Genomic DNA, 15,183 nt, shown 5'->3' with positions numbered 1-15,183 from the left:
TGGGGCAAGTCGGGAGAATTCTATCAGGCCACCGTACGCTTCACTTATCCGTCGTGTCTCGAGAACGAGATACGTGGCTCTTATCAGGTTCGTCGACACGTCGGGTGGTCTTGCTAGATTTGTCTTCACCTCCTCGAGGTGTCTTGTGCATTGGGATTCCAAGGATACTTTGGCCTATCTCAAGGTTGAGGTTTGAGATCACGGGTTTTTTGTGGTCTAGGCTTCCTATGCAGCTTGTGGTAATTTGTGATGGATTAGTTGGAGTACCCCTGCAGGGTTATTTTTTTTGGAAAGCTATGCCCGCGGTTATGTGGAAACTTTGATTAACATACGGTTCTAGGTAACTTGAAGTAAACTTAATGAAAATATACCAACTATGTGCATAGCCGTGACTGTCTCTTTCACGAGCTCCTTCTCCGACCAACAACACGGTGGGATTATGACTGACGTAGGTAGGTGTTCTAGATCACTTAGTGATCATTATATAGCCCCGACCGTCATGCGTAGACCGCTCACTTTACTTCATGTTCTCGTACGTTAGCCACCATATATGCTTAGAGCTACAACGACCTAAACACTAAACCCTCCATACCCAATAACTTAATTAGTTTCGGTATCATGGTCGGAAGATTGCTGAGTCCCTGTGGCTCACAGATTACTACAACACGAGAGGTCCAGGTACCGCAGATCCAGAGGCGTTTGATGCTACGCAACTTCAGTGGGAGTTCGATAAAGGCAGTGGCCGCATTTACGTGACGTACCCCGACGATTAGTGGACCTTGGTCGTATCCTGGGCTAGCGAGATAGATCATTGCAATTTTATCGTTTATCTTGTCCGTAGTCAGACCCTATCTTATGGATGATTTGGAAAAAAATGTTGAGTGACTTGTAATTTAACTTGTGGCGAGTGTAAGCCATTACATATACTCATCTCTTCATGTATGTATTGAGATGATTTTTGTACATGCGAAACGCTAAGATGCGTCTCTTTCCCTATTGAGACCTCGTCCCCAAATATGGGAAGTGCCACATCTTGGATGTTACATTAATGTTAGCAAAATTCACAAGTACACATAGTACATTTAATTTGTTTGTATGTAACACTAAAGGCGCCTGATGTTTTGTTTGATTTTCTCATTTTTTGGTACAAACCAACCTAATAGCAAGTCCCGCTAGTCAAAAAAGAAGAAATTGCTCCTCTATATCGCTCAAGTTTCCTCCATTGCACCCAAAGTTGCTCACGATTGTTTTATGAAATCTACCCATATGGGATCTTATTTTGGAAAACTCCTCTTGAATCAACAGTTACGACTTTTTATTTTTTGGAATGGCAAATGAATGCATGTGAGACAAAGATCTTAGCTCATTCTATGGTAGCATACATAGGCATGGATAAGGTCGATGGAGGGGAACCAGGTGGCTTCTTATTATGGTGCTATATCTCGGACCGAGGTGGCCTCTTTCCTAAAAATGAGTGTTTGCTCAATCAAACAAATGAACGCACTGCCCTCCCTATTCATGTCCTAAAAACAATGGCGGACGCTAGGCGCCATCCCACGGATTCCTGTGCGGAATAAGCCGGTTCACTAGCCACCTCATGAACCCATCTGAACGCGTCTTCAACCCTACTATCAATTGAGTAAGTTAGCCTCACCATACCTTTTTTCCTTCACGTGGGTGGTCAAACGTGGGTGCACTGCTTCAAATTTGTTGTAGCCATCCCATAGAAAAAGTTTGTTGTGTCCACCGAGATTGTTTTAAGTTTTTCTCGGACGAATGATTCTAAACCTATGACATCATTATGCAACAACTGGAGCATCTCAACGGAACCTAGCTAAGTTCTATAATACAGTTGCAACAATCCCACATAATCCAGCTAGCTACTTGGAATTCTATTAAGTAGCAAGCTATCGATGCTCATGCCGCTGATTTCCATGAGTGTACTCGGCCAAGGACTTGTAGAACAACATGATGCAGCAATGGTACAATGACATGCTCCGGCTATCGTCGCAATGCTGCGACAGCAGCCTGACTACTTTAGTGATATTGCGATGACATGATTTGACGGCCACAGTCTGCTTTGATGGTTGCGACGATGCTACGGCAACAACTTGGCTTCTCAGTCGTATCAGTGACGACGTGCTTCTTAGTCGTATCAGTGATGCGACGGAGGCCCGACTTTTTGGCAATGTTGCGATGGTGTGTTCCCCGACCGTATCAGTGTTGCGACGGTGGCACGAATTCTTCGAAGATGCTACAACGACAACCTAGCTGCTCCGGTGATGCGAGGATGAGATGCTTCAATGGCTGCAACGCCAAGGACATTACTCTAAACATTGCTATATATATCCAAGCAAACGTAACTCCATGAGCTTACTAGTACCAAATCCAACGACCATCCATAATGAACGTTGATAAGATGGTGTTGGGACCCCTTGGTAGCTGCTATATACTTCATCCGACCAGTCAAAGCGTGTTGGTGTCGTTAGGCTAGCTACGTGGCAAAGCACCATGTGTGATATAAAGTAAAAAAGGAACCGTCAAGTCACAAAACCACTTACTTATAGGCACGTGGCTCGAGAATATGTAGTCACGATAGGTGAGCAGGGTAACTAGTGTGATGGACGAAGTCACACAAAGGAGCTTCGTGCGCACTCGCGCGTCATACGGTCACGTGCAATTAGACGGTGCCCGACGCGGCTAGTGGAGCAAAGAAATCATTCGACTGATTTTAGACGTTTTCCAAAAACAATGTAGAAAATCTGGGCAAGGGGAAAAAACCAAGTCACTACAGGAATCAGCTTCTTTGTCGTCTGCCATCACAAACGGCAAAGACTAAATCCCGAACGGCAAAGAGAATACCACAGACGGCAAAGAATCTCACGGTCGGCAAAATTTCTGCGTCAGCCTACGACGGCATCGTACCTTCTTTGCCGTCTACCTCCCCAAAGCGGACGGCAAAGCTCTTTGCCGTCAGCTTTCCATAGGAGCAGTCGGCAAAGTGCTCGAGACGGCAGCCGACAGGCGTTGCCTCCGTTAGGGGTTAACGGAGGCTTTGTCGTCTGCCTCCCCTTTATTCTTTGTCGTCTGCCTCCCCCTTATTCTTTGCCTTCTGCATCCTCCTCCTCCCCCCCTCCACTCTTTGTCGTCTGCCTCCTCCTCCCCCCCTCCTCTATGCCCTCTTCTTTGCCGTCTGCCCACCCTGGAGGCAAACGGCAAAGAGCCTATATAGACACCCCAGGATGCACAGCTCGGTGCCATGTGGCACCTTTGCCATCTGCAAGCTGATGGCACAAGTCTTTGCCATCAGCTGGCAGACGGCAAAGAGCCCATATAGTACCTGTATTTTTGTTTTATATTATTTTCACATCATATATATATATATATATATATATATATATATATATATATATTTGACAGCACATTTATATAATTCACCACACATATATGATATATAGTTCACCACACATATACTTGCCAACACATATATATAATTCACCACACATATATGATATACATATAAATCAATGTACATCCCCATATATCGAAAGAACCAACATACAAAGTATTGCACTTTTATCCATATATACATATACATATAGTTCGACATTGTTCATCAACTCAAATGAAAACTAGATGATATACATGTAAAGTTCATCCATCGACATTGTTCAACTCCATGAATGCCAGCTTCCATGCATGTAGTATATCCAATCTGCAAAAATGTGAATAAGAAAGTCAGAAGAAGAACAAAATCTGATGTTTTTGAGCTAATTATGTCATTTTTAGCGGAAAACAAGCTAAGAATATAATATTCATGAGCTAACCAAGGTTCTTATGCCATTTTTAGCTTATTATGGCATTTTGGAGCTAAATGGGTTAATTATGTCATTGTTGGGGAAATTAAAGCAAGGATAATATGAAAGAGGAGAAGAAAGAGGAGGAGGAGGAGAAGAAGAAGAAATCAAGAAGAAGGAGGAGAAGGAGGAGGAGGAGGAGGAGAAGGACTAGAAGGTCCTTGGCCTTCTCCTCCTCCTCCTCCTTCTTCTCCTTCTTCTCTTCTTCTTCTTCTTCTTCTTTCTTTCTTTTCATTTTTCCTATTTATTCTCCTCTTCTCCTCTTGTTGGAGCTAAATTACCTAATTATGTCTTTTTGCAGATATATGGGCTAATTATCCCATTTTAGAGGAAAACAAGCTAAGTATATAATATTCATGAGCTAACCAAGGTTCTTATGCCATTTTGAGCTTATTATGGTATTTTGGAGCTAAATGGGCTAATTATTTCATTGTTGGGGAAATTAAAGCAAGGATAATATGAAAGAGGTGAAGAAATAGGAGGAGGAGGAGAAGAAGAAGAAATCAAGAAGAAGGAGGAGTAGAAGGACTAGAAGGTCCTTGGCCTTCTCCTTCTCCTCCTCCTCCTTCTCCTTCTTCTCTTCTTCTTCTTCTTCTTTCTTTTCATTTTTCCTATTTCTTCTCCTCTTCTCCTCTTGTTGGAGCTAAATTACCTAATTATGTCTTTCTGGAGCTAAATGGGGTAATTATCCCATTTTAGAGGAAAACAAGCTAAGTATATAATATTCATGAGCTAACCAAGGTTCTTATGCCATTTTGAGCTTATTATGGCATTTTGGAGCTAAATGGGCTAATTATGTCATTGTTGGGGAAATTAAAGCAAGGATAATATGAAAGTGGAGAAGAAAGTGGAGGAGGAGGAGAAGAAGAAGAAATCAAGAAGAAGGAGGAGAAGTAGGAGAAGGAGGAGGAGGAGAAGGACTAGAAGGTCCTTGGCATTCTCCTCCTCCTCCTTCTTCTCCTTCTTCTCTTCTTCTTCCTCTTCTTCTTCTTCTTTCTTTTCATTTTTCCTATTTCTTCTCCTCTTCTCCTTTTGTTGGAGCTAAATTACCTAATTATGTCTTTTTGGAGCTAAATGGGCTAATTATCCCATTTTAGAGGAAAACAAGCTAAGTATATAATATTCATGAGCTAACCAAGGTTCTTATGCCATTTTGAGGTTATTATGGCATTTTGGAGCTAAATGGGCTAATTATGTCATTGTTGGGGAAATTAAAGCAAGGATAATATGAAAGAGGAGAAGAAATTGGAGGAGGAGGAGAAGAAGAAGAAATCAAGAAGAAGGAGGAGAAGGACTAGAAGGTCCTTGGCCTTCTCCTCCTTCTCCTCCTCCTCCTCCTCCTTCTCCTTCTTCTCTTCTTCTTATTATTATTTCTTTTCATTTTTCCTATTTCTTCTCCTTTTGTTGGAGCTAAATTACCTAATTATGTCTTTTTGGAGATAAATGGGCTAATTATCCTATTTTAGAGGAAAACAAGCTAAGTATATAATATTCATGAGCTAACCAAGGTTCTTATGCCATTTTGAGGTTATTATGGCATTTTGGAGCTAAATGGGCTAATTATGTCATTGTTGGGGAAATTAAAGCAAGGGTAATATGAAAGAGGAGAAGAAAGAGGAGGAGGAGGAGAAGAAGAAGAAATCAAGAAGGAGGAGAAGGAGGAGGAGGAGAAGGACTAGAAGGTCCTTGGCCTTCTCCTCCTTATCCTCCTCCTCCTCCTTCTCCTCCTCCTCCTCCTCCTCCTTCTCCTTCTTCTCTTCTTCTCTTCTTCTTCTTCTTCTTCTTTCTTTTCATTTTTCCTATTTATTCTCCTTTTGTTGGAGGTAAATTACCTAATTATGTCTTTTTGGAGCTAAATGGGATAATTATCCCATTTTAGAGGAAAACAAGCTAAGTATATAATATTCATGAGCTAACCAAGGTTATTATGGCATTTTGGAGCTAAATGGGCTAATTATGTCATTGTTGGGGAAATTAAAGCAAGGATAATATGAAAGAGGAGAAGAAATTGGAGGAGGAGGAGAAGAAGAAGAAATCAAGAAGAAGGAGGAGAAGGAGGAGGAGGAGAAGGACTAGAAGGTCCTTGGCCTTCTCCTCCTTCTCCTCCTCCTCCTCCTCCTCCTCCTCCTCCTCCTCCTTCTCCTTCTTCTCTTCTTCTTCTTCTTATTTCTTTTCATTTTTCCTATTTCTTATCCTTTTGTTGGAGCTAAATTACCTTATTATGTCTTTTTGGAGCTAAATGGGCTAATTATCCCATTTTAGAGGAAAACAAGCTAAGTATATAATATTCATGAGCTAACCAAGGTTCTTATGCCATTTTGAGGTTATTATGGCATTTTGGAGCTAAATGGGCTAATTATGTCATTGTTGGGGAAATTAAAGCAAGGATAATATGAAAGAGGAGAATAAAGAGGAGGAGGAGGAGAATAAGAAGAAATCAAGAAGAAGGAGGAGAAGGAGGAGGAGGAGAAGGACTAGAAGGTCCTTGGCCTTCTCCTCCTTCTCCTCCTCTGCCTCCTCCTCCTCCTTCTCCTTCTTCTCTTCTTCTCTTCTTCTTCTTCTTCTTCTTTCTTTTCATTTTTCCTATTTCTTCTCCTTTGTTGGAGCTAAATTACCTAATTATGTCTTTTTGGAGCTAAATGGGCTAATTATCCCATTTTAGAGGAAAACAAGCTAAGTATATAATATTCATGAGCTAACCAAGGTTCTTATGCCATTTTGAGGTTCTTATGGCATTTTGGAGCTAAATGGGTTAATTATGTCATTGTTGGGGAAATTAAAGCAAGGATAATATGAAAGAGGATAAGAAAGAGGAGGAGGAGTAGAAGAAGAAGAAATCAAGAAGAAGGAGGAGAAGGACTAGAAGGTCCTTGGCCTTCTCCTCCTTCTCCTCCTCCTCCTCCTCCTTCTCCTCCTCCTCCTCCTCCTTCTCCTTCTTCTCTTCTTCTTCTTCTTGTTTCTTTTCATTTTTCCTATTTCTTCTCCTTTTGTTGGAGCTAAATTACTTAATTATGTCTTTTTGGAGCTAAATGGGCTAATTATCCATTTTAGAGGAAAACAAGCTAAGCATATAATATTCATGAGTTAACCAAGGTTCTTATGCCATTTTGAGGTTATTATGGCATTTTGGAGCTAAATGGGCTAATTATGTCATTGTTGGGGAAATTAAAGCAAGGATAATATGAAAGAGGAGAAGAAAGAGGAGGAGGAGGAGGAGAAGAAGAAATCAAGAAAAAGGAGTAGAAGGAGGAGAAGGAGGAGGAGAAGGACTAGAAGGTCCTTGGCCTTCTCCTCCTCCTCCTCCTTCTCCTTCTCTTCTTCTTCTTCTTTCTTTCTTTTCATTTTTCCTATTTCTTCTCCTCTTCTTGGAGCTAAATTAGCTAACTATGTCTTTTTGGAGCTAAATGGGCTAATTATCTCATTTTAGAGGAAAACAAGCTAAGTATATAATATTCATGAGCTAACCAAGGTTCTTATGCCATTTTGAGGTTATTATGACATTTTTGGAGCTAAATGGGCTAATTATGTCTTTTTGGGAAATTAAAGCAAGGATAATATGAAAGAGAAGAAGAAAGAGGAGGAGGAGGAGAAGAAGAAGAAATCAATAAGAAGGAGGAGGAGGAGGAGGTGTAGAAGGACTAGAAGGTCCTTGCCCTTCTCCTCCTTCTCCTCCTCCTCCTCCTTTCTCCTTCTTCTCTTCTTCTTCTTCTTCTTTCTTTTCATTTTTCCTATTTCTTCTCCTCTTCTCCTCTTCTCCTCTTCTTGGAGCTAAATTAGCTAACTATGTCTTTTTGGAGCTAAATGGGCTAATTATCTCATTTTAGAGGAAAACAAGCTAAGTATATAATATTAATGAGCTAACCAAGGTTCTGATGCCATTTTGAGGTTATTATGGCATTTTGGAGCTAAATGGGCTAATTATGTCTTTTTGGAGCTAAATGGGCTAACTATGTCATTGTTGGCGAAATTAAGACAAGGAGAATATGAAAGAGGAGAAGAGAAACTTACCGTAGTGGTCATCAAGGAGGAGAAACACCTGGAGAAGGGTCGTGCGATGCCGCTCGGGAGTTATTCTGCAGAATAGATATTTCGCAATGTCTCAGATAGCATGATGACACTCAATTATTAATACTAGTTTATAATGAAACTCACCGTGCCAATCGAAGAGAAGACGGGCATCGGCGGAGGGACTTGACCGCTCTTCTCGCACATACCCTGAAGAGTGGGTCGTATTAGTTAGTAATGAAACACACATTACACACATGATTTGGCTAATGTGAAAAAAAAACTTACCACAAAAAGCTCGTACATGGCCCGTTGACCCGCTTCATTCCGGGACCTCTCCTCCTCAATCAATCGTGCCGTGGTATGGTCCCTCTCATCAAGAGCAGCCTGACTTGCCAATCTCTCTTTCTCAAGAGCAGCCTCAAGAGCAGCGTGGCTTGCCAATCTCTCTTTCTCAAGAGCAGCCTGGTTTGCCAATCTCTCTTTCTGAAGAGCAGCCTGAAACACCATTCCTCGTTACCACAGTAATGATCTATGATGACACACATAATGAAATGGATAAAAGTGTTCTTAGTCCGTACAACTAACCTCGATGGCAAGTTCGACTGGCCGTGGATGACGCATTATCTCAGGACAGTTGCTCGACTAGCGCGCCTTGATCTCCGGAAGAGTGAGTGGACAACGTATTATCCCATCTCCAATGGCTATCGAGCCATGGGGCCTCCCGCCACCAGATATCATCACCAGCTCTGGATCCAAAGGTTCCTGGCTAGGGTTAAAGTCATCCCCTTTCGTAGCCTTCCCCGCGTCCCTGTATGCCACGAGCTTCTGGTGGGATGATATGTTGGTGAAGTTATTGGGATCATCCAAGTCAGACTCGGAGAATGCCTTTGCCTTCTTGTACGAGGCATTATGGGCCATGCCATAAAGGTCATACAAGTGTGGCATCTCCGTCTTATTGTGATGCGCCTAAAAGAGAGGAACAAAATATTAGCATCAAGAATGAATTGCATGAATCATGAAGCAAATCACATACCCACTTTCGTCCAAACTGAAGTAAGTTGGCGTTGCCTTGATGGTGTGGCACACCAACCATTTCCCTACGCCGATCCTTCGCATTCTCATGGACGGCTCGCCAGTTGCCTGTGCACCACTCATCAACCAACGCCTCCCAACAATCCATCTTATCCGCACACCATCTCGGGGGCACATGTAAGTTATTAGAAAGAATTTTCAGTGCTACGCCTATGAATGAAATCAAGAAAACTACGTAGAAGGACTTAAGAATAGGTAATTACCTTCATGTATTGCTCCTTCTTCAGAAACTTTCCGCGGCAATCCTTCTTCTGCTTCTTAATACCACGCGTGGCGTAGTAATCTCGAATAGCCTGCGGCCAAGCCTCGTGGCGCAAGTTCTGTAGTAACCGCCTACACTCGGCCTCGAGAACCCTGGCTGCCTCCTCCTCATATCCATCCTCACACCTATAGAAGGTCTGCAATCAAACGTGAAAACACCGATTAGTACAATAATTAGCTATATTGTTAATTTTAGATTCTGTAAAAGGATAATTTACCCAAAAGCTCTTGATCACCATCTCGGCCCTCGTGTGGCACAAGACACCATCTATAATATCCTCCGGCGGGGCCTGCGCAGCATGGTAGTGCTCCCAGGAAAATCCTAGTGTAGGAACCTGACCCTCACCAGGCAACGTGACAAACCCCGGGAAATTTGTCCGGCAAAGCACACCAAGGACGGAGTTCGGCCTGCGGACTCCAAGAGGGTGTACCCATCCCCTGCAGTATGATAAGGTCAATGCATTAGATATTTGAACAAACTTGAAGGCAAAAGCTAAAAAAAGAGTAAATGTACTTACCTATCTCCTTCAGGTTTAATCACCAGCCTCTGCTCGCGGATAGCCGGCGCGACCGGGAGACGTGTGCTACCACACTTGTACACGGTGGCCCCGTCCACCTGCACATCGCCCTCACTATCCGTAAGCTCATCCCCTCCATCCCCGCCCCCTGAGCCACCCGGACCCTCGGTCCAATCCGGCAACTCGGTACGATCCGGCCAGGTGTCCGATCCGGGCCTCTCCACGTCGGGTGAAGCCTCCGGAACCGTAGTCTCCTCCGGCTTCTCCTGGGCCGAATGCACCTCGACCCGAGGCTGCTCCTGGACCGGAGTCTCATGGGACGAATGCTCGTCAACAACAAGCTCCTGGAACGGAGTCCCCGTAACCTCCTCCGCAAACGGGTCGACCATAGTAGTCCTATGCTCGGGTGAATGAGATGGTGGTGGTGGCGAGGACGGCTCAACAGTCCTCCTGGATCTTCCGCGGCCACCACCTCTCCCTGTACCCTTCCCCTTCTTCCCTACCCAACCAACACCTCTCCCAGTGGGCAATGCCGCTGACGAAGAAGAACCCACGGGTGGTGTCGACAAACTGTTTGCCAAGGCTCTACGGAGAGATAGGGGTGGAAGGGAAGTACCACCCCTCGTGCGGGCGCCTGGGAAGAACCCGTCGAGCGATCTGGACCAGCGCCCACCATCTTTCCACACCTGGTGACCTGCCATGATAAGGATTAAAATAAATTAGTACAACATAAAAACATTGAATAACTGACATGAATAATAATATGTACATGAATAATAAAGATTAAAAAATATATAATTTAAGTTGTGAATCTTACAAACTAATAATCATCATCAATAAATGCACCATCATCATCACTATCACGCATGTCTTCATGAATGACGTGCTCGTCGGGTTCAACGGCGTGAAGTTGTGAAAGGCCTTCCTTTAATTGTTGAAGCATTGACAGGTCATCCGCATCAGTAACCTCTACGAGTTCCAGGTCTTCTGGTTCCGGCTCAGGGCTGGAGTCAGATACATTGTCGCTGTCTACTTCCATGCTCTTGGGTGAAGCACGACGGTTCTTGAAACGTTTCTTGGAAAGACGTGTTTCTTGGAAGAATTCTCCATCATATGTGTCTGGGTTAATGTGAGGTTCATAATCCTGTTCATTTGGGAGAGGTGGTCTGACATGTGGCGGCACTTCATAAACAACATACCAACCTTCCAGATTCTTATCCGTTTGGCATGCCCACGGTAGATAGAAAACTTGGATCGCCTGTTGAGCCGTAATATAGACATCGGGAACATCTAAATGGGTGTTTGGATTGATTTCGACTAGTTCTATATGTTCATGAGTCCTTCTAGTCTTTTTGGCTGGAACCAATAACATTTGAAGACTACGACGTTCGGTGGGTTTTCACCATAGAATTGAAGTTCATAAATTGCTTCAACTCTTCCATAATACTCGATAACACCTTCGCCGATAGCAGAGACACCGCAATTTGTAGATTTCCGGTCGGGCATAGATAGCTCTTTGCCAAAGGTACGAAAGAGATACCCGTTGATGTTGTATTTCTCAAATGAACGGACCTTATAGTCAAAACCATTAGCGACTTGTCTTAATTCGGCGTCCATAGACTCTGAATTAGCCTACAAGTTTAATACGAAATGGTTGTTGCATTAGCCGCAAGTTAGACCAAGAATGAAATGGTCCATTATTGATAATTACCATTTGTTTGAACCAAGAGATGAAACCGGGATAACCGCCTCCTGTCTTTGACAGAAGCTCATACTCTTCGACGGAATCATTTTCGATCACCGCTCCATCCGAGAATTTGGCGACGTAACAGCTGTTTGAAATATCTGGGAATAAGAGCAGTTCAAATGAATTAGAAGTTACGGGAAAATGTGCCGAGAACTCACTCGATGTACGGCCGCACTTCTGTTAGGTTGTTGAAGATATACAACGAAATGTTCCGTCATTCTTCGACATCCAACGTTATTGGTTTCGAAGCACCGACTGGTGCGATCTTCCCTTTGAATAGGCTGAGGTTGGACCCACCTTTTTTAGGGTCTGCATCATTGTGCCGAGGCTTCGGATTATGCAAATGATGATTTTTGGCTTCGTAGTGTGCTGTCACAAAGTTTGCCACCTCCTCAGTAATGAATGCCTCAGCCATCGATGCTTCAATTCTACGCTTATTTTTACATTTAGCTCAAAGGGTCTTCTGCATCCTCTCAGTTGCATATCACCAACGATCTTGCACGGGCCCACCCAATCTTGCCTCGGTCGGTAGATGTAAAATCAAATGTTGCATTGGATTAAAGAAGCCCGATGGAAAGATCTTCTCCAACTTGCACAACTCCGGTGCAAACTCCTCCATGTCTTCTAGCACTCCAGGCGACAATTCTTTCACACAAAGAACACGGAATAAATAGCTCAGCTCCGCCAGTACTAGCCATTCATCCTCAGGAATAAAGCCACGTAACATCACCGACATTACCCGCTCTAGCCATATGTGCCAATCATGACTCTTGAGACCAAAGATTTTTAATTTTTCAAGACTCGCTCCCCTCTTTAGATTCGCTGCATACCCATCGGGGAACATCAAGTGCATTTTGACCCACAAGATAATTTCCCTCATAGCTGGCCTTCCAAGATTGAACCAGGCCTTTGGCTTCGACCACTTCGGCTTTCCTTTGCCTTCTCGCATGTTTTGTAACAGTCTATGACATAGTGTCTCTTGATCGACTCTAGCCTTAATATTATCCTTTGTCTTCCCATCTATGTCGAACAATGTACCAAAAATAGCCTCTCCGATATTCTTTTCAGTGTGCATCATGTCGATATTGTGTGGAAGAAGGAGGTCTTTGAAGTAAGGCAGATCCCAGAAGCATGGCTTGTGAGTCCAGGCGTGTTTTGAATTATACCCCTTGAAATACCCTGGACGCTCTGGATCAGGCTCGAGGGCGTTTAACTGATCCAGGATCTGTTGGCCTGTGAACGCAGGTGGTGCCAAGTTTTTGACAACTTTACCTTTGGTAAAGTTCTTCTTGTCTTTTCTGAACTGATGGTCAGGATCCAGGAATTGTCTATGGAAGTCAAAGCAAGAATACTTCTGACCCTCCTACAACCAATGAAACTGAAGAGCTGCCTTGCATTGGAGGCACGGGAACCTTCCATGCACACACCATCCAGAGAATAGCGCATACGCTGGCAAGTCATGCATAGAGTACATGTACCACATATACATTTTGAAGTTTTCTTTTCTAGCGGCATCGTATGTCTTGACCCCATTATCCCAAGCTTCTTCCAATTCATCCTTAAGCGGTTGCAGGTACACATTCATATTCTTCCCCGGATAATTGGGCCCTGGAATTATCAACGTGAGAAATATGTTCTTTCTTTGCATAATCTGCCCGGGGGGGGGGATTGAGTGGAATGACAAATACAGGCCAACAACTGTATTGGGTTGCCGTCATGCCGAAGGGATTAAAACCATCCGTGGCGGCACAGACTCGAGGATTCCTTGGATCTGCCACTTTATCCTGATGCAATCCATCGAAATGTTTCCACGCTTCCCCATCCGATGTGTGTACCATCATCTTATTCCCATCCGCATCTAGTTCGATTCTTTTGCCCAATTTGTGCCATGTCATCTGTATGGCTGTCTCTTCGACCATGAAAAGACGTTGAAGTCTTGGTACGATTGGCATATACCGAAGAACACTAACTGCAATTTTGGTCTGCCTCTTCTCACCCATACCGTTGTCTACCACAAGATACCTGCAAGAATCGCAATTGGGACAATAGCCCAAGTGTGCATACTCCTTCCTAAATAAGACACATCCTTTCTCACATGCATCTATCTTCTCATAGGGCATCTTAAGTACACGAAGTATTTTGTCTGACTAGTACAGGTTTGCAGGCATGACATGGCCTTTGGGTAGGAAGCGTCCAAATAGTGTCATCATCGCGTCGTAGCATTCTCTTCCCAAGTTGAACTGAGCCTTCAGAGCCATTACTTGTGCAATTGCATCCAGCTGACAGAGCTCAGTGTGCTCATGGAGAGGACGTTTTGAAGACTCCAACATTTCATAAAAGGCCTTTGCAGATTTCTCCATCTCATCTTCCAAATCCCGAGCATCATCAAAGTCTTGCACCATGTCTTCGATCCCGGTACCATGCTCGTCCGTGCGACAACGGACCACCTCAGCTCTTGTGCGTTGTATAGACTCACCATGAAATGTCCACACCGTATAATTAGGCTTAAAACCCCTCCTCTGCAGGTGTTTAATCATTACAGCCTCTCTCGTCTTTTTATAGTTGTCGCATCCAGGACAGGGGCAATAGTTTCTTTCCTGGCCATTTGCGAATGCGGCTTTCACAAATTCTTTTGTTTTTAAAAACCATTCTTTCGTCATCTCTTTCTGACTAGGGTGATCGGTATACATCCACGCACGATCACTCATCTTGCGTAGCTACTAAAGACAGAAGAAATATATTTATATATAATTTAGCATTTATATTCATCGATTAATCAGGTTCGCCATTTTTATTACGTCCAGGCAACCTACACGCTAATAGGTAAAGATAGGTCCTAATCCCACCCGAGTATGTATAGATTGGGTTCGTTTTCCCATGCTTTGCTCCGGATCCAACGCAAAATTTTGGCAGCACCTCCCCGCTGTTCTCCTGATACACGTCTCCGCAATAAACAGAGAGGATGTGCATCCGGAGAACAACAGGGAGGCACTGACGAAATTCCGCATCGGATCCAGAGCACATCATACGGGAAAACGAACCCAATCTACACATACTCGGGCTGTCCATGGATAATGTTGGACAATTCGAAAGGATGGCGGTTATAAATATGCAAATACATGCATATTTATAGATGTCGCCCTTTCGAACGGGAGACGCATACTGGTCACGCATACTGATAAATTAATTGAATTACCTAAATCTAGAAAGCTTCATTCGGAAACCGAGCCACAGTAAATGAAGGGGCGGGGAGGAGATGAAATTTGTACTGACCCACGAATACAGGGGCGGAGCTCGTACAACGCACGGGCAGGTCTTCGCACAGCAGACCTCACAGCGACGAGACAACTATCACATGTAAATCCACCCGATCAACACAAATATTCCAATTATGTCATTTTAGAGGAAAACAAGCTAAGTACATAATATTCATGAGCTAACCGAGGTTCTTATGCCATTTTGAGGTTATTATGGCATTTTGGAGCTAAATGGGCTAATTATGTCATTGTTGGGGAAATTAAAGCAAAGATAATATGAAAGAGGAGAAGAAAGAGGAGGAGGAGGAGAAGAAGAAGAAATCAAGAAGAAGGAGGAGAAGGAGGAGAAGGAGGAGGAGGAGAAGAATGAGAAGGAGGAGAAGGAGGAGAAGGTATTTTTCTTCTCTTCTTCTCTTCTTTTTTTTTCATTTTTCTTATTTCTT

The sequence above is a fragment of the Hordeum vulgare genome, chromosome 1H, assembly GCF_904849725.1.
Source record: "Hordeum vulgare subsp. vulgare chromosome 1H, MorexV3_pseudomolecules_assembly, whole genome shotgun sequence".
In the NCBI taxonomy this organism is placed as follows: domain Eukaryota; kingdom Viridiplantae; phylum Streptophyta; class Magnoliopsida; order Poales; family Poaceae; genus Hordeum; species Hordeum vulgare.
Note: the sequence above shows the minus strand (reverse complement) of the source record.